Raw genomic sequence first — 20,790 nt, 5'->3', positions numbered from 1 at the left:
TCTCTAGAAAAGTATGGGTGTACACCATGAAGCATAAAGATGAAGTCTTAGATATATTTGTGAAGTGGAAAAAGATGATTGAGACTCAGACCGGTCGAAAAATTAAGAGGCTCGAGTCAATAATGGTGGTGAATACAAATCTGATCCATTCTTGAAACTATGTCAAGATGAGGGCATTGTGCGACACTTCACATGTGATGCCCCGGAAATTCGTAATTATTTTTCGAGGAATTTCCGGAATCTAATTTATGGTTGTTGGACGGTTTCGTGGCTTGTGGACAGAGCGGAAGTGTTTCAGACGAATTAATTATTTGGAAAGTATGACTTTAGGGGGGGGGGTTCAAGGTTGACTTTTGATACGTTGGGATTGTCCGAAAACTTCCTTCACGAAAGTTGTAGAACGCGTCGATACGAGTTCGTGGATATGTGAAACGCGGAAATCGGAGTTTGTATGAGAAAGTTATGGCCATTGCAAGAAGTTTCCATTTTGGTATAAATAGAAGTTTCCCGAAGGAGAAACTTACTATTTTCATTTGGTTTCCTTTTCCGGAAACTCTCTTCCTCTCTCTTCTCTCTCGGCTGCACCTTCAGAAACGAAATAATCCGACTGACCCGACCTGAACCCAGAGATCCGACCTAGATTTTCCGGCAAACTGCGGCGGTCTCCGGCGACGAAACTTTCCAGATTGGATCGTCTCCTCCTTCTGTTCGTCCCTGTGGTGTCCTCTAGTGCCGATTCTCGGTGGTGGTGGTGGTAGAAGGCGGTGCAGTTTGAGGTTTTTTGACCCGACCGGAAAACGCAGCTCCGACGACGGTACGGCTTCAAGTTTCCTTCCTTGGCTTCGTGGGGGTCGTCTGAGTCGATCTATGGTGTTTGTTTGGATCGATTTACGTGGAAATCGGTTCAACTCAGTTTGAGCAAATATTCAAAGCTTGTGAGGTAGTTTTCGATCCTTTATGCTTGTTTTCTGACTTCGAGCTAGTTATGAAAATTCACAAGCATGCTTAGATGAAGCTTTTTGATGTTGGGAGTTTTGGGAAATATTGAGTTTTGACCCGCAGAGGTACGCCACCGCCTGTGGCAGCGTTCCGGTGGTGTTCTGGCCATTTAAGGAACTGTTTTTGGTATTATATATGTTCTACTCATTGATACGAGCGTTTTGATATATAATACGCATATTTTGGAGTTCGTATGAAATTGTTATGATTTTTACGGTTTCATACCGGTTGATTTATTCGATCCGTGAGGATTCGAGCGTCCGATCAACTTGTGATTTGGTCATATCGATCGTGGATGTATTCCAGAGACTTTGGGAGGTCTCGGATGTGGTTTCGCCTCGATTGGCCCCACTTTGGGGATTTTAGTTCAAAACAGGGGTTTTGAACTTAAATCGTTTGTGAATCGTTAATAAGTTGAAACCATATGTGATTAGGTACTTGGGAAGTATTCTTGGACGGTTGTTTGTGGTGTGGCTATCTGGTTCTGTATTGAAGACGCAGCGGGAGTTTCGAGGTGAGTAATCTCACGAAGTTCATTCACGAACGGGTTGACCTTATTGTTTTGAGAGTTATTTAGTTAACTGCAAACTATAGTTGGTATTAGTGGCCTTCCTGAGTGAATGACCACGTATATATATATTTACGTGGAATATGTATATTCTTGTGGGTTGATGAGTAAATTGAAGCAATAGGTATTGATGGGTTTCATTCTATTGTTTTGGGGCTTGACTTTTCGGGAAACATTGTGTAGGAATTGAGAATTTCTATTGTTTGAAAAGTGTCAAGATTTGGTGTGAGTTGCTTTGATGTGATTTGAATGTTTTGATCTAACGACCGGGGGTCTGAAGATCTGAGAGTCACAGGTTGTGATTTCTCCTTTTGGTTTCATTTAACGTTTTGATCTGACGACCGGTGGTCTGAGGATGTGAGAGTCACAGGTTGTGATTTCTCCTTTTGGTTTGATTTAATGTTTTGATTTGACAACCGGGGAGGTCTGATGATTGGAGGTCACGGGGTGACATCTGCTTTTGTGTGAGTTGAGTAACTTTTGGGTCCTGAGTGACCGTTTTGAAAGGTTTTAATCTGACGACCGGGGAGGTATGAGGATTTGGGGTTGCTGGGAGTGACCTCAGGCATATATATCGGGACTCCACACCTTTGGCCGGGTGAGTGGATATAATCAGTTAGAGCTCTAGTCTGTTGCCATGGTACATCATGGGGGGTAGCGGGGAGCTATCTGATGCTCATGAGTACGTGTTTTAAAAGCTGGGAGTTTCGGGGATTCTTTCTTTTAAATGTCCTGGGAGGACTTGTGTATCATATTTAATTGTCAGAGTTTCAATTATTATGATTTTGTCACGGGGTGACTTGTGTTGATTTGAGAATGTGTTTTAAAATGGAGTTTCGGGGATTCTTTCTTTTAGATGTCCTGGGAGGACTTGTGTATCATATTTAATTGTCAGAGTTTCAATTATTATCATTTTGTCACGGGGTGACTTGTGTTGATTTGAGAATGTGTTTTAAAATGGAGTTTCGGGGATTCTTTCTTTTAAATGTCCTGGGAGGACTTGTGTATCATATTTAATTGTCAGAGTTTCAATTATTATGATTTTGTCACGGGGTGACTTGTGTTGATTTTAGAATGTATTTTAAAAGGGAGTTTCGGGGATTCTTTCTTTTAAATGTCCTGGGAGGACTTGTGTATCATATTTAATTGTCAGAGTTTCAATTATTATGATTTTGTCACGGGGTGACTTGTGTTGATTTGAGAATGTGTTTGAAAAGGGAGTTTCGGAGATTCTTTCTTTTAAATGTCCTGGGAGGACTTGTGTATCATATTGAATTGTCAAAGTTTCAATTTATATGATTTGGTCACGATGTGACCTTTATTGTGATTTTGGGAAATGCATATTGAATTGTCAGAGTTTCAATTAATATGACTTTGTCACGGGGTGCAAGGAGGTGAGCAGCACACATTAAATGGGACAGACATATTTATACTAGGGTTTGGAGGATGATATGGGCTTTATTCTGTCGAAGCCCAATGTTCATCTAACTTCCAATACTGCCAAACTCTTATGATACTCGAAAATTAACATCCCATTTTGAAAAAAAAAAAACGCCACAGTGATAGATAAACCCTTAATTCATAGAGAGCACCAATATGCCAATATACCACATAATGACCACTACAAAATAACATGCAGATAATAGGGATAATAACCACCACAAAATATGTCCCAATATCGGAAGGAAAAAAAAAAAAACCACCACAAAATATGCCCCTAATACACTATTAATCCAAAAATAGGCAACCACACAGTCCTAATCCACCACAATCACCGCAACATTCACTCTAACACAAGTAGTCTTGGATTAACCACATGAAGTCGGATTGTAGAATGTACCGGCAGTCCGAGAGCATCCTTCATTTTAGTGTAGCCCGCACTCAAAACATGAGTTGTGTTGCTTGGGACCACCTTGATTCGCCACACCCGGCCATTTGATTTCTGCACCTTTATCACAGGTCTCTCATCATCTCCAAATAGGCTACGAGCAAAATCAGCTTGGAAAGCCTACAGTAAAAGCATAAGGGTGCCCATATTTAGTAAGATTTGTTTCTTTTGGGAAAAGAATGTGCTGTTTTGGGAAAACAGGGTGTGTGTCCCTTTTTACGAGTTGATGGGTTTCCTCGTTGGGCGAGTTGTGCGTGTACGTGTGGTTTTGAGTTACTCATACGGGCTTGCAAAAGCTTACCGGGTTTGTTGTGTGGCAACCCGGTACACCATTCCAACGGTGTAGGGGTTATTTCTGCAGGTCAGGTTAATCGTGGCTGATGCTGAGGTAGCGTGCTTGCAGCATTACGGTAGGAAGCCAATTTTGTGACTTTACCGTTATAAAGATTTCCGCTTGTAGTGAGCTCTGAGGAGCATTTACGTTTTATTTTGTTGTTGACAATTTAATTCGTAAGCTCGTGTATTATGTGACTCTGTGGAGCGAGTCAATATTGGAATTGTGGGTTCAGTGCATCAATATGTACTTGGGTTAAAAGGGAAAAAGTTTCTAAGTATTTTGTATTGATGGCTGAACGTTCACGCATATATAATTATGGGGTTATATATCGATTTTTATTGTGTTAAAAATCAGGGGCGTGACATCACAGTTAGAGAGACACCACAATAGAATGGGGTAGCAGAGCGCATGAATCGAACTTTATTGGAGAAAATTGATGCCGATGTCAAAAATGGAGAAGTTCTGGCTGATGAACTCGAGCGGTCTTGTTTCCGGGTCGGGCTGATCCGACCCGAACAACGACTTGGCTTGCTGGATCAACCCCCATTTCAAGAACACCGTCGGAAGTTGGGATACAAATCAAGGTCTCGATCCCGTGGATTTGGGCCTCTTTGGCTCTCTCACAGTTGTTGAACTGAAGCTCGTGGGCCCCGCACAGCCAGATTGAGGTCCTAGAGCCGAAGGCCTTGCCGCGAACAGAGCCGTCCCCGACGGTGAAAGATCGAGTGAGGGAGTGAGCCTGGAAGAAGGAAGAAGAAAGAGATAAAAACGAAGGAAAAAAAAACAGAAAAAAAAATTATTAAAAAAAAAGAACTGAGGGCATAATAGACATTTTGGTGTCAAAAATTTACGTCGTGTACTGATAGTGGGTCGAGTTTCAAATTTCGTGTACCGAAATGTTTGGTTTGAAACTTTGTGTATATGAATTATTAGTGGCATTTACTTGGTGTACTGTTTGCGAAAATTTCCCTTTTTTTTTTTTATAATTGCAGTCCAATAACTTAGCTACTACATCAGATTTATTTTCTTTTTGTTCAAGTAAATCCAGAATATGTGTCTGGCCCAAACTCTAAGTTACTTGACCTAGTTGTAATAGGGTTTTGAATTAGAAAATATTCTCGGAGATATTCATAGATATCCAATTAATTGTACGATTATCTTTCCTTGTACAACTTTGATTCTATGTCTTGTAATCCTCTATATAAAGAGGCCCCTATTATCAATAAAAGCACGACTCAATTCTCTCCCAATTTCAGTTTTCCTTAAACACGTTATCAGCACGAAGCCCTAACCCTGAAACAAATAGCCAAACCCTAATGCAAGAAGCTAAAACCATAAATCCGAATACAAAATCGTGAACCCTTTTCTGGCTCTGCCACACAACTTGAAGCCCTCGACCCCAGGAATCCAGAACCGGCCGGAAACCTACCGAACCGGCCACCGGAAGCTCCATACAACCCGCAACAAGTATTCCACCAGTTCACCATTTTTCGGACCTCCAATTTCCACAAAATTTTGTCAGCAGAAGCCCCTCGATCTGAAGATTCAGGAATCTGAAGAAATATCACAAAAACCGGTCTAGAAGTTACTGAACCGGCAACCAAAATTTCCTGCAGAAAAGAGAAGAGGAAGAAAAAAAAAAAGGGAGGAGGCAGCCCAAGCCGCGGCCACTAAAGCAAGCCACGTCAGCAGCCGGACCCACTGCCACATCAGCATCCGGGACCCACTCCCACATCATCACTGGACCCAACTCCCACGTTAGTAGCAGACCCCTCACTGCCACTTCAGCTCTGGACCCCACTGCCACGTCATCACTGGTCAACTCTGGTCAACGCCGGTTGACCTTTTCCGGTCAACTTTCCCAGCGACCTATTTCAAGATATTTTTTACTATAAGTTCCCGTTTTTGAAGTTTTTATTTCTTTTCTCTTCTTTTTCTCGGAGACTTGCAAACTCCCTTCTTCTACCCCCCTTTCTTCATCACAGGGGAGACCTAATTAAGCCGAACTGTGGGGGTTCATGCTCACTCCAAGCTTGGAAATTGTTGAGATCTCCAATCCAAACTTAGAGTTTGTAGAGAATTTATGGTCGACCACTTACGTCATTGTTTTGATCTAATCCAATATCTCTTGGAATTGAATTTCTTGGAAGCGATTACGCTCAAGAATTTTATATGTTTTCGTGGTAGCTTTTTCGCTTCAAAACTAACCCTTTTTCTTGTTCTTTTTCAGGATCAGTAACCTGAACAAATTGGACTTTGCTCCATTAGGAACAACTAGCTCTGGATATCACAGGTGGGTTCGTGATGTCCACCAGCATCTCAAGGCCGATGGAATCCTGGATATGATTCTCGAGCCTAGCCAGGACGTGCTAACTGTTGAGCAAGCTCAAGCTTTGGAAGCAAATAGAGCAGCCTTAGAGACAAATAAGGCGAAAGCCATCATTCTAATGACTCGTCATATGGATGATTCGCTCTAGTACGAGTGTATGAATGAAAAAAACCCCAGAAGGCTATGGGTCTCACTCGAAGAAAAATTTGGCAACGTCCATGATTCCCTGCTTCCTGACCTAGAAGTGAGATGTCATAGCCTCCGCTTCTGTGATTTCAAGTCAGTTCTTGACTACAACTCGGAAGCACTTCGCATTAAATCCTTAATAGAATTCTGTGGTAAAGAGATCACAGATGCGATGTTGATTGAGAAGACTCTCTCCACCTTCCTTATCTCTGCATTGATGGTTGCTAAGAACTATCAAATCGATGTTACTATATTGAATCGATGTTACTGCAGGACAGATCACAAGGTTTCATGAGCTTGTTGGAGCTATGAATGTCGCTGAAAGGCATGACAACATCCTTGTGAAGAACTATAATTCGAGATCCATAGAAGCAGAGCTTATTCCAGAATCCAATTATAGTCACGCCCCTAAGAGAGGGCTCCAAGAGCGAAACCCTAATCTTAGGGATACTTCTGGACATTCTGGTCCATATAATCGCTCTACTTGGGAAGGTACCCGCCAAAATAGGCGAACACGGAACCGAAGAGGTCAACATGGAAAGAGAGAGGGAGGCAACGCCTCTGGCCATGTTGGTGGCACCACCAACACTAAGACCCATCTAAATGACGCTTTCAAAGCGCTTCAATCAATGGAGTCTGAGCAAAGAGATGTATGTTCTCGATGTGGAGTATCCAGTCATTAGGCACACTTTTGTAGAGCTCGTGAAGAAATTGTCACCGCCTACAAAGCATATTGCGAAGCAAGAAAAGCTCACTATGTGGAACAAGAAGATCAAGAAGATGATCTAGGGTGAATGGTTGAAGACTACAAATCTAGCTGGGATCAATAGATCGCCAATTCTGTTTAGGTCTTTATTTTTTCAAGAGATGTAATAGGCAATTGTCATATACTTTGTAGTCATTGGTTTAGTTTTTCTTCATGTAGGCTCATCCAAAATGAGTATGATGTCTAGGAAGGTTTTGAGATAAGTGGTACTTAAACGAGCTTTGGTCCACCGACATCTCTCTACTCACCTGGTCATATTTATTTTGGAGCTACTGAAAGAAGTCAAACAACTACCTTTGTTTTTCATTAGCTAGCATTTGGATTAGATTCTCCTAATGGTTAAGAGACAATGACGTACTCTGTTGGCTTATGAATAAAATTTCGAGTTCTTTTCATTATGATTCCATTTTGATTCTAAACATATTACTTTGTGACTATGACGGTTGGGCCATCAGTATTAATTCTAAGCATATTACCTTGTCAAACGGCACCTTGATTACTGTCACATAAACTCTCTACGCTCCTAGGGCAAATCACACCTATAAATAGCCAACGGATTCTAGGGGTGGGCATTTTGTACTGAAAATGCAGTTACCGACCCGAACCGCACCAAACTAAAACGGTTTGTTTTATGATCACACCGCACCAAACCGTATAAAAGCGGTTTGGTTGCGGTTTCGGGTCATAAACCGCCCAATTTAAACCGACCCACAACGAATTTATTTTAATTACATTTTATTTATTTATTATTTCTCTATTGATGGAAAACTTGGTTTTCAATATATAAGAAATCCATTTTTGATTAGGTTTTTAGTTTGTAATAAGTTGCTATGTTTGCTTGATCATTGATATATATATATATATATATATATATATATATATATATATATATATATATATATATATATATATATATATATATCTGTGTGTGTGTAATAAGTTGCTATGGTCTTTCTGCAAGTTGCTTGATATTTGGGTGACATTTGCCGATTTGTGTGGACTCTAAATGCATTCAAAATTTATTTATGCCTTATTGAAATTGTTAGGTAAAAATAAGCTTGATTTTGGCCCTCTCTTTCTAATTGAAATTAATAAATCGCTCCAAACCGAAACCAACCCGCACCGCACCGAAAAATGGTGTAACCGAAATAATCTGTTCAGCCCTTTTGTAATGCGGTTGCGGTTTGATATATAGGCCAACCGAAAAAAGTGGTTTGGTTGCGGTTTGGGCCTCAAATCGAACGGAACCGCATTGAGCCCACCCCTAAAGGATTCCATGTGAAAACGCATGTAGAAAACGGAAATGTGTTCCTTTGCAATGCCTCTAATGATTGCAAACAAAGGCGCATCTTAGATAAGTTTATGTGTCTTTCTAGTGGACTCTATGTCACTATTCGAGCTATTGAATCCAATAAAGTCATGAGAGAAGATCTCTTGAATTTAGACACATATTGGCTTTGTCAAGACAGGATAGGTCATCCTAGTCATGATATGATGATCCGTCTACTAAAGACTTCACATGGACATCCTTTCTTTCGAGCAAAACGAAGCATGAATCAAAAGTTGATTCCTGGACTAACTATGACCGCCGCCGCTGCCACCGGAGCCATCGCCGTACACCACCAGCCTAGGGCTGGCATAGTCCTTATCCATGACTCCATGGATAGCGTACATCATGGTGACGACGCCCCAGGTGATGTTGCAATCACCAACTTTGCTTCAAATAGAGTTTCAAACGCTCAAGCCCAACCAAAATCCTCATTGGTTGCTTCTACAGCCTCTCGCTCGTTTCATAAAGCCTATTCCTTAGGGAAATTAGGACTAAGACAGTCCTATGCAAAGGATATGAAAATACTCATTCTGTTCTTACATAGAATCCATGGAGATTCTATAGACTGATTCAACCAACTTGCGGACGTTTAAATATCTCATGATGTTGGTTGACACGCAAACACACTGGTCACGTGTTGTGTCATTGTCCACTTATAATGCTGCTTATACTACACTCCTAGCAAATATCATATGACAACGGGCTCACTCCCTGGATCATTCTATTCAGTCAATTAGATTTGACAATGCTAGAGAGTTTACATCGAACACTTTCGATGGATAGTCTTCGATGGATATTGCAATGGGACTGATGTTGGACATCATATTCTCATGAACACACCAAAATGGTCTCGCGGAAATAACTACGAAGGTAGTCAGGACATTGGTAATGCACACCAATCTCTTTATATCCGCTTGGGGTGATGCAATATCGCATGCAGCTATGCTAATTCGTCTACAACCCACCGCCACCCAATCTACCTCTGCGTTACAGCTTGTAACTGGGTACAAGTATCGTACTTACGCACATTTGAGTGAGCCATTTATGTGTCATTTGCGCCGCCACAGTGCACTATGACAGGTCCTTACAGACGAATGGGCAACTACGTTGGATTTGAGACTCCGACTATCGTCCGCCACTTAATGCCCTTGCAAGGCGATCTCATTACCGCTAGATTTATGGGTTGTCACTTTGATGAGGCAATCTTCCAGTCGTTAGGGGGAGATAAGAACACGAATGTTCAGCAGGAATGACAGGAATTGTCGTGGTCTGTCCCCACTATGTCTCATCTCGATCCCCACTAAAGTGACGAGATCACTCATATCTGCTGCAAACATGCCTGCAAGGATGGACGTCCTTACGAGAGGACGTAGCGCCACCTTATATGGTGGTAGGTATGGCGCCAACGCCAAAGAAAGTGTCACTCCGGTGTTACAGGCCATGGCCCCAACTAGGATGAGTGGGAGGCCCATAGGTTCGAAGGATACTTTGGCACATTCCAATCTTTTGATCATCAAGGCTCAAAATCCGTCTCATGAGAATCTTCCGGATTATGGTTATCGTTGGGGGACCCCTCAACGTCAGAACCTATTCCTGAGAATATAGAGTTCTTTGAAAATTACACTAGTGTACATGAGACGTGGGATAGAAACTCTATCATAATTGATGATGTAGTTGTGCATTTCGCTGTGCATGAGTTTGTTGAGTCCGATGATATCGAACCATGCTCCATTGATGAATGAATGCCAACGTAGAGAGATTTGGCCTAAATGGAAAGATGCGATCCAGATTAAGTTGGATTGTCTAACGAAGAGGAAGGTTTTCGAGCCAGTGACGCCAACACCTCCTAGCATAAAACCTATTGACTAATGGGTCTTTGTTAGAAAACGTGTTGAGAAAAAGATATGGTAATCTCGCCTTATGGCGCAAGACTTCTCACAAAACGCCCTAGAATCAACTACGATGAGACATACTTTCTCATAATGGATGTCATTGCACTCCACTACCCTGTCAGTTTGGTAGTTTCGGAATAACTAAACATACAGCTTACAAATGTAGTCACTACGTATCTCTATGGGGATCCAGATACGGAATGTACATGAAGGTTCATAGTGAACTTCATTTACCCAAGTCAAGTGGCTCTAGACCACGGAGCGCATTTACAATAAGGTTGAAACGCTCACTAAAGTGACTACTTGATTGGGAAGGGATATGCCCATGCGTTTCCATAACAAGTTTCGGATTCCATCGCAGTTTATGTTGGACATGATCTTCATTGGAACCCCTTAAAGAGTTAAGGGAAACCACTAAACATTTGAAATCCCAGTTTGAGATGAAGGATCTTGGGAGAAGACGATTATGTCTCGGTTTGGAACTTGAGCATCATGTTGACAGATGCTTAGGCATTTTGACAAGGTCAAGCCTTCAAGCACCCCCATGATAGTCTGTAGTCTTGATCCTGAAAAGGATCTTCTTCGTCCAAAGGATGATGACGAAGATGTGCTAGAGGCAGAAGTGCCTTACTTAAGTAATAGGCACATTATTGTACTTACCCCAATGCAGAAGACCAGACATCTCATATGTTCTGAACTTGTTAGTTAGATATAGCTTTGCGCCAATGCGACGCCATTGGATTGGTGTAAAAGATATTCTTCGGTACTTGAGATGTACGATTGATATGGGCTTGTTCTATCCCTACAGAGAGACGATGGATTCGGACCCATCACACACCAGGAACGCCGCCAACATTGGTGTTGGATCATAATTCATATACATATTTGTGCCCTAAAACATGGAAATTACTTGTTCTAAAGTCCAAATTTAATGTTGACCAATCCAATTTCATTATTTCCCTAATCTTGTACTTTCGCTCAACCTTTGTGTTTATTTATATATATTTATTATGTTTTCCTTATCATGTTAGGAAATAATGGAGAAGAGAAAGTGAGCTAGACAAGAAAGGAGGGGTAGCCGCCTTACCAAACGAACTCTGAATGAGTTGAAACTTTCCAGTTTCATCCTAGACATCCCAAGGATTATTTTTTATGAAGAATACCAGAGCTAGTTTTGAGTGGAAAGTCTTCAAACAGTCGGTCCAATTTTCTGAAAAACGAAAACTGGAAAACCTGACCTGTACGTATTTCAGAAGCATTTACGGCCAAACCACAATGAATTTAACTCTAAGATTTTACCAGGATGATCTACACTCATGGAGGAACATTTATATGAAGATGTCAGAGGCCCATTGTGGTGACCCGAGAGGGAGTTCCACAGCGCCGCGACTCCGAGCCAATGAGGAATCGACATGTCACGAATTGCATCTCGATAGCTCATCAACCCGAAACCGCAAGGCCTTTTGAGTTTAGGTTGTTGGTTTACAAAACATTTTCTTGGACAAGTCATTCTAGCAACCAAACAACACTTTTTCAAAAGCGGAATTCGAAATGGGCTAAGAGTTTTGGGCTTGCGATCGGAGCCCAATTTGGAAAATAAAACAGATCACTAAGTAACTAAAAGTATGGGAGACGCGCCCCAGGGTTACGGGTCTCCCGGAATTTTTGTAAACGAGTAGGAAATAAATAAAAAGTAAATAAACAAGCTACTACAAAATCCGGTTAAGGACCAAAACCTTCTTTTGATAAAACTAAAGAGAAATGCGCCAAGCCGTGCCATGTGCCTCCCATGTACGCTTCCCGACCACATGCTCGAAACCTGCACACTATAGTAGGGGTGAGCTTTCGTCCTCGCATGCCCAGTAGGGGTCGACCCAACCATGCTAGGTTTGAAAAATAATATACTTGAAAATATTACTACATAATATTGTGCACGTTTATCGAAAAATACTTTAAGAAAAGTGGCAACCACAAACATTCGTTTTCTTTCATAAAACATGTGCAGTATGCTTCACACACTTGGAGCTCCGAGATACTTACCTGCCGGCTAAAATAAGATAAATCAGTGACCGACCTGGTTCGTCCTGAGTACGAGAACCAGCCAACTACTCTGTAGTCTTTGTGACTACAAGTAGCGAAAGTGTCCATTTCCTGGCTCTGAGTCTCCTATGACTGGTTCACTGTCTGTACTTACCTTTCCCCGACAAACATAGGAGCACAGCCCCCTCCGGAGGTTCACGGTTATCGACACCGTGGAATCCCTAGGAATCAACGCGTCTAAGTCCCATTCACTTTCAGGTCACAAGTACACACATACAAGGGTACAGTATCTCAACATGCAAGTCTAGCCTCGGTTTTCACAATTAGCAATTATTAGTTCTGAAAACACATGTATCACGAGGCATCGACTGATGAACAACCAAAAACGTTCTTGCAGGCAACATGCTATCTTAGTATAGCATTCCACATATACTGAAAAGCCTCTAACAAGGAAGGGACAGCTCACCCTACCTGGAATTGGAGTGCTTGCCCACATTCGGGTTCGTTCCCGACTTTCGATCCTTTATCCAAATCCAAGTGCACCCGCTCGGGTCCTTTATAATAAAATTATATCCAATGAGTAATTAATTCATAACTCACTTTAAAATTCACCAAATAACCAAGATCGATAATTATCAAAAAACCATTCCCGAACAACTCACTTAGAATAGTAAGCCCATTTGGGATATGGTGATCATACCCCAATCAATAGTATTGTTCGGGTTAAATATACTGTCTACTATTCCTTTTTATTCCAATGAGGCCATTAATTATTTGTTTCAACCTTTACCAATTTAGGAAACTAATTTCTTTCTAAAAAAGGAAAACGTCCTTATCACTCCGCTAAACTTTCACCAATCCGAGCGACCAAAGTCGAGTCAATCCTCACGTTTTACGAGATCGGTCAACCTTGGTCAACTCTCGGAGTTGACTTTTGACTTTGTCTTTTGACCAAATAATTCCTTTATTTACCATTATCTCTTATTTATTAAAAATAAATAAGTAAATAATTATAAATAAAGTTTTACTTTCACTTTTACCAATTTACTTCTCCCTTTTCACCTTTTCACTTTTACCATGAATTTCACCTCCACACTTACACTTTTACCTTTTACCTCATTTTTACCGAATTTACCTTTACTTTCACCTTCTTCACTTTTTCACCAATTTACCAAAGTAAAAGTCATTTAATCAACTTTTACTCTTTCCTTCATTTTCTTTATTTTCTTCCAAAAATAAAGCCATTTCTTTTCTCTTCCTTTTCTTTTTCTTTTGGCCAAAACTACACAACAATACTCACCAAAATCTTCAACACCAATTTCCAATCCTTTGAAAATTAGACCAATAAAATCCTACTAATTAAACTCTCTTCAAATATCTAATTTTCACAATTTTTCCAACAACAACAATATCTCAACAAAATCAAAATCAACCAAAGCAATAGTAACAGCCCACTTCATTCCATTCTGCGGTAACTACAACAATAAGCTCACTACACCAGACCCTTACCATTCTTCTTCTCCAACAAGGATAACCCATTTATGCTGCTGTGAACCGGCTGCTCTATCACCACTCCCTTCTCAAATCCCTAGCAGCATACATAATTAAAATCAACCCTCAACCAATTTTCCGTAACCAAAATAGAGTTCAAGAATCCTTACCTATCTCCGATATCAATTCGACTGAACCAACAATCTCTCTCTTCTCCATCACTCCAAAAACGCAGAAGCCCACAACCCCTTCCAGACTCCATATATGTCGAGCTCCAGTTTTCTTCATTCACCTCCGAGCTTGAGGTTCCAAACTCCAATCCAGAAAACCTAAGTTAGAAACCCAATCCTTTCCAAATTAAAACAGAGGCCTCAACACTGAACAGGGTGACGAAATTACCTAATCGTGACGACCTGGGAGTATGGCAACACGAGCAGCGGAGCTGCAGTGGCTCACGTGCTGCCGCCGGCGCGTGTAGTGTGTGCGGTGGCTCTGGTCAGAGTTAGAGGTCGGGGTTATCAGGTTTTGGTCAAGGGGAGAGATGCTGACTCCATGTATGGTGGTGGTTTGGCTCGTTTCGGACTGGAGATTGAAGAACGAAGGCATGCAGAGCTCGATGCCATCGGTGGTGGCGTGTACGGCGATTCTCCGGCGTTGGTTGGGGTAGCTGCCATCAGGGTTTTGATCTCCGTAGTCTACTGAGTTGAGCGGTGGTGGTGGCGTGGCGAGGCGGTAGCCGGAATCCGAAGGGAGGTGGCGACAGTGGCGTCGCGGTTCGGGAGGATTGCAGGTGGAGGCTGGAGTCATTGCATGTTGTCGATTCCGAGTGGGCTTTGATCGGGTTTAGGTTCTGGATCGATTGGAGGAGGCGGTGACATGAGGTGATGGCCGGAGATTGTGTTTCCGGCGTTTGCAGAGGGAAGGAAAAGAGAGAGTGAGGTCGGGGGAGAAAGGGAGAGATGCGGCCGAGAGGGAGAGGAGAGAGTTTTGGGGCTTCTAGGGTTCTCTAACCCTTTTATACTAGTGAGTGAGAAATGTCGAATTTGCCCTCACGTCAAATTACGTAATACTCCTTGCTGATCGCTTTCGGGTTTTCGGGCTGGTAACTTTTATTCATTTTTCACCAACGATTTCTCTAACAGACTCAATATTCAAATTCGCTACAACCCAATTCGTATCCTATTCCAATTTACTTCGACAATTTGTCTCGATAAATTCTAGTAACAATTTAGGCCCAAATAAAAGAACATTGGCCCAAACTTAAATCACATGGCCCAAATTAAAGAATCTCGTCACCAAAGAAATCTTCAAACTCAACTCCTTCACTTGAGTGACCTCGTGAAAAATCTTATTGGTGAAAAATTTACCTTCAAAAATTAAACAAAAATTTCGGGGGCTCACACCCATTTTGAAGTATTAGTAGAGAATTAATTGAAGGAATCAAGGGGCAGAAAGTGACCTAAAATCAGCTCAACATTCATCATGTTCATGTTTCCCACCCACATAAAGAAAGCTAGATGCTTTTCTTTTTTTCCTTGCATATATTTTTCTGCTCCAATCTTTTAAATAGATCATCAACACTCCCATACTCCACCTTCATGCTTTGTTTTTAGGGGAAATGATCATTTACCCGATTTTAGGCTAAAAATTGCCCACTTGCTCCACCAACTGTTTTTTAACCCCATTTACCCAAAACACTCTAAGAGATTATTTCCCCTTTACCCAATTAATTCTTTTTTATTTTTTTTGAGACTTTTTTGCCCTCTCCTTTTTTTCACTTAGAGGGAGAAGTCATCCTCCACGTTGCCGGCCTCCGGTGACCAGTGGCAGGGCGCCGGCGACCGGAATCCGGCGACCGTGATCGGAATCCGACGACCGGTGACCGGTCCCTAATAATATCCAGTAACCATATTATTGCCCCCCAGTAATCATATTATTGCCCCCCAATAATCATATTATTGCCTCCCAAAAATCATATTATTGTTGTCCAGTGAATTGTATGAACTCCCAAAACCAAAATGAATACACTACAGGCACAATTGATCAATTTATAATCATATTATTGGCTCCCAATAGTCATATTATTGCCCCCCAATACAAAGTCCAATGTCTCTACTGCCTCCCAATAGACCACCAAAAATGCACCTTTTTGTAGGATTCACAGATAATTTGACTTTAATACACAGAAAACAACATGTAACTTATTAAAACACCACACTATAGTGATCCCTGTCCCTCATATCAAAGTCTACTGGGGGCCAATAATGTGTCTACTGCCCCCAGTAGACCATCAAACAAACCCCACAGTTACATTGCAATTCCTTCCTCATTCTCAGGGTTCACAGTGTACAAAAAAAAAAAAAAAAGTGCTATGGGCACCCAAAAATTGCCTGCAGCCCAGGCTTATCCCAGCCCACTACCTTCCCAGCATTGCCGCTTGCTGCCACAGCAGCATCCCACCCCCCTCCACCCACTGCTGCTGCAATAGAATTTCAGAGAATTTGGGACATGGCCAAACAACAGACAATTTCCAAAGCTTGAATTTCCCAAACCCAGACCAAATCTGAAGCCCACTAGCAACACAAGCCGGACCAGTTTCTCCCCGTCTGAGATCGCGAACCGAGTGTTCGACTCCGACATCGTCTTCTTCAAGTGCTTCGTCGTCTTCACTACCAGGTCTAATTGAAGAATCCTTCAGATCGTCTCCTTGCCGCCGATGAGCCAACCATGATTCGAATTGTGCAGCGAAATCGATCCAGAACAAAGCGTCCCCTTCCCTGCCCCGGCGATTAGGCGTCGACGCGATCCGGTGCAGAATCGATGCCTGAGTGAACAAGGACGGGAGAGAGAGAGAGAGAGAGAGAGAGAGAGAGAGAGAGAGAGAGAGAGAGAGAGAGAGCTCGGTGAGGGGGGAGGAGAGAGAAAATAGATCGGAGAAAGTCTGAGAGAGATATGTAATTTATTGATTAAAATAGGGGCAAAACTGTCCATGAATGTTAGATCGGGTAAATGGGGTTAAAAAAAACTCTTAGTGGAGTAAGTGGGCAATTTTTAGGTTAAAATTGGGTAAGTGGTCACGGCCCCTTGTTTTTATTCTTCATTACTTCCCTCTTTTTCTTCTCTATATAAGGCATCACCTATTCCACCCCATAAGATCGAGCATCTTCTTTCTCTCTTCATCTCCTTCACAAAACCTCCATATCCACCTCCCAAAATCCAAACCCACAATACCCAATCTACTCCATCTCCTCCACAATCACCACCACAACTACCATCTTCCACCACCATAAACTTCATCACCACCACTACTACTCCATCACTACCACTCAAAGTTAGCCAAAGGAGCATCATATCTTCATCACCATTCCATTCATCATCACCATTCCATTCATCATCACCATCAAGAAGTTCATTATCCATCCATTCCACCATCAAGGAGGATTCAAGGAGCATTGAAGGAAATAAATGAAGGAGAAGCTACCTATTGATTTGTCAAGCTTCAACTAGTTCTTTCTTCCCTTAACTCTTTAATTTACCTTGATTTACTTTATAGATTTGATGCCAATTTGTATGACTATGAGTGAGTAGTTACTTTGTTGGGGCTAGGGTTGAAAACCCTAGCCAAACTTGTATGAATTGATGTTTTAATTTACATTTGATGTTATTTGTGATTTTCATCTTCATATGCTAATTCAAGAAGTGAATGCATTCATTCAAATTTAACTACTTTGAATGTGTTGTGTTTGTCATCTCATGAAAAAAATGTTTAGGGAGTAGTTAACCTTGACCATTGATAGCATGATAGCATCATCTATGTGCATATGGAGGTTGTGAATTAAAATCACCTAGATCTAGGATTGGTTTGCTTGCATGATTATCTAAACTCAAAGCTTTATGCATCTACGAACAATGAATTGAGACTTAACCGGTAATATGAATTGTTCTTAGGTAGTTAATTCTAGACTTATCCGGTTGGAATTGATAACATTAAAGGAGTTTAAGCATTTGTAGTCTTATCCGGATGCAAAGAGGGTAATTGGGAAATTAGAATAGCATCACTTGTATTTGAACTTCAATACTTGCAAGGGAGGTTAGTGGTAGACAATCTAACCTCTAACTTCATCCATTATATTACTAGTTTAGTTTAGAGTAGTTTAGTTTACATTTGAGCATTTAATTTAATTTGGTTCACCGCTCTATCCAACAAACAAACTCACTACCACCACAATGCACATACTCACCATGAGCCTAGATTTCTTGTGAATTTAGGTTTGTGATTGTACATTTGCATATTCTAGCTTTCCTTAGGTTAACACCATAACTAGTGAAAGGAATCCAATCCTCGTGGGTTCGACAACCTTTCTTAAATCCCTATACTATTACTTGTACCCCTTATACTTGAGGGTGGCTATTTGGCTAACAATTGGCATGCGTCCTCTACCCCCATCCCAAAACAACATGTGTTTTGGAAGGTTTTGTTGATATTAGGTATCTCTCTAACCCACACAAAGGTTATTCCCAAACTGGTTAAGTGTTCACCGTGGGTAAAGACCGTGATATCTTGGAGGTCTACAGAATAGACCCTAGTCACTATATCTTCGAACAATGCAGAGATTATTGCTCTTCATGAAGTGGTTCGTGAATGTATATGGATTGGATCCATAATTACGTATGTTCGAACAATTGTGGTTTGAAGTCTACCACAGATGAGCCTATCAGCATTTAGGATAATGCTTATTGTTTTGAACAAATGAAGCAAGGCTACATCAAAAACGACAACACCAAGCATAATCAGCAACAACACACTCTCCTCAAGATCAAAGTGAACTAGGTTCGATCTAAGGACAGTATGTCAGACTTGCTCACTAAGTCATTGCCTAAATTCCACTTTTGAGAAACATGTTGGTAGCATCGTTTGCGAAAGTTATCCGAACTCCAATGACCGTAGTCATTAAGGGGAGATGTAGACATCAGGGGGAGGTGTCTACATATATGGTCTTGAAACGTGAAGGGTGTGTTGTGCTCTTTTTTCCCTTCGACCAAGGTTATTTTTGTCCCACAGGGTTTTTGTTACTCGGCAAGGTTTTTAATGAGGCAACGAGAGGAGCACCACGTTTGGGCGATACAAGGGGGAGTGTTCAAGTAAATCCAGACTATGTGTCTGTCCTAAACTCTAGGTTACTTGACCTAGTTGTAATAGGGTTTTGAATTAGAGATATTCTCGGAGATATTCATAGATATCCGATTAATTAATTGTACGATTATCTTTCCTTGTACAACTTTGATTTTGTGTCTTGTAATCCTCTTTATAAAGAGGTCCCTATTATCAATGAAAGCACGACTCAATTCTCTCCCAATTTCAGTTTTCCTTAAACGCTTTTCTATATTACTGAATTAATTTTCAGTTCTTAGTTCCTAATCCATATTTAATTTGCTCTTAATTTCAAAAGCATTTCTAAAACAATTCTCATTTATATGACGTAAAATTACGAGATTTTTCAGACATCGAGTAATAATGTGTTAGACAAAATTAATGTTTAATATCCTTCTGACTGAGTGGCACACCTTATGGTTTTGGCCTGTGACTTTGGATACTAAAGTCCTTTATGGGCAGATTGCCAAAAGAAAGAAATAAGGGGGTGGATAAGGTAGCTGGGGGGGGGGGGGGGGGGGGGAGAAAATGTACCCTTTGGAGGTGCTATTCTTGGTCGTGGTTATGGTTTCTTGTCCTTTGAAAATGATACAAATAAGTATGCTTTGATTGATAGTGGTAAAGAAAGAGCTTTGTTGAGGAAGAATACTTCTAGGGATGAGGATATCTCGGATCCTAGATTAGATGGTGAGGCCATGAAGGCTAGGGACCCATCTAATGTCGATGATACCTCTAGGAAGGTTCTTGATGATATTATATAGACTCATTCCTAATGAGTTTGAGCCATCTACTTGCACATTTAAATGCATGCGTCCATTAAATCTATGGACTAGTTTAGCTCACCTAGACCAATGGAGTTTTATGGTTGTTTCTATACTCAGTGTTAGTCGGTAGTCTCAATAGACATCATTGCTATATATGGTGCTAAGGTTTATTTATTTATGGTGTTCTTTTGCCCAACTTCAATTATCATATTATTCTAACCTCAGAAAGCATGAATTTGTTGGACCCTATGTGTAAATGGGAAAATCTTGCTGTAAAGTTTGTTATTTAGCCTTTAACTCTCTCGATGAGATTTTCTTTTTATAGGTGTATGACCAGTTTCTGGGTACAAATTTGGTAATGTTTTTTAGTTTAAAAATTATACATAAAACTATTGAATTGAAGTTACTTCCACAAATAATTATCAACATTATTTCCAGCTATTATCATCGGTTTAGTTATAAAATCTTCTTGTTGCAATCTGCATGATTTTGTTTTATAATATATCTCACATTTGCTGTATTAAGGTTATTCATAATTTACAATCTTCCAAAATGTTTTTGTTATGGCTCATATACATGGATGGAGGCTGATAAGGTTTCCAGACTCTCTCCTCGCTATAACCTTGAAGGCAAAATATTATCCTCACTTTGATTTTATGCAAGCTTCTATCAACTCTGATGACTCGTAATCTCATATACATGGAGAAGCCTTATGTCACATCCCAAATTTTTTTTTTTAGATGCGACTTATATTCCAATCATGGAAATAAATTTCTGAAATTGAAATATGAATAATTGGAAAAGAACGACACTCGACAAGTTTCCAAAATTGAAACACAACCTTTATTACAAGAGGGGTTTACACCAACATTTACATCAAAAGATCAACTATATTCCAAGTTCTTGTCTAGGAACCCAAGCATGATTAACAATAACACACATGCATGTATAACACATTATTAAAAACACCCTTGTAGTAAAATAACTTCGAACTTATTTATTTGTCACCTGCAAAATGATAAAAAGGGGTGAGCATACATTGCCCAGT

At 40.8% G+C, this 20,790-nt stretch overlaps 1 long non-coding RNA gene across 2 annotated transcripts; it reads right to left on the bottom strand.

The window, feature by feature from the left end:
* Positions 1 to 11,828: 11,828 nt before the first annotated feature.
* On the bottom strand, positions 11,829 to 14,799 carry LOC133706955 (uncharacterized). Of its 2 annotated transcripts, XR_009844820.1 has the most exons (4): positions 13,997 to 14,799; positions 13,845 to 13,923; positions 12,807 to 12,889; positions 11,829 to 12,121 (listed from the first exon to the last, which is right to left on the bottom strand). It is a non-coding gene; the product is annotated as an uncharacterized LOC133706955 (long non-coding RNA). The 2 variants fall into 2 exon arrangements; XR_009844821.1 differs by lacking the exons at positions 11,829 to 12,121; positions 12,807 to 12,889 and having other exon boundaries at positions 13,687 to 13,923; positions 13,997 to 14,139; positions 14,226 to 14,799.
* Positions 14,800 to 20,790: the final 5,991 nt, after the last annotated feature.

This window comes from Rosa rugosa, chromosome 4, assembly GCF_958449725.1.
Source record: "Rosa rugosa chromosome 4, drRosRugo1.1, whole genome shotgun sequence".
Lineage (NCBI taxonomy): Eukaryota > Viridiplantae > Streptophyta > Magnoliopsida > Rosales > Rosaceae > Rosa > Rosa rugosa.
The sequence above is the reverse complement of the archived record's forward strand: the minus strand, read 5'-3'. Positions and strand labels throughout refer to the sequence as shown.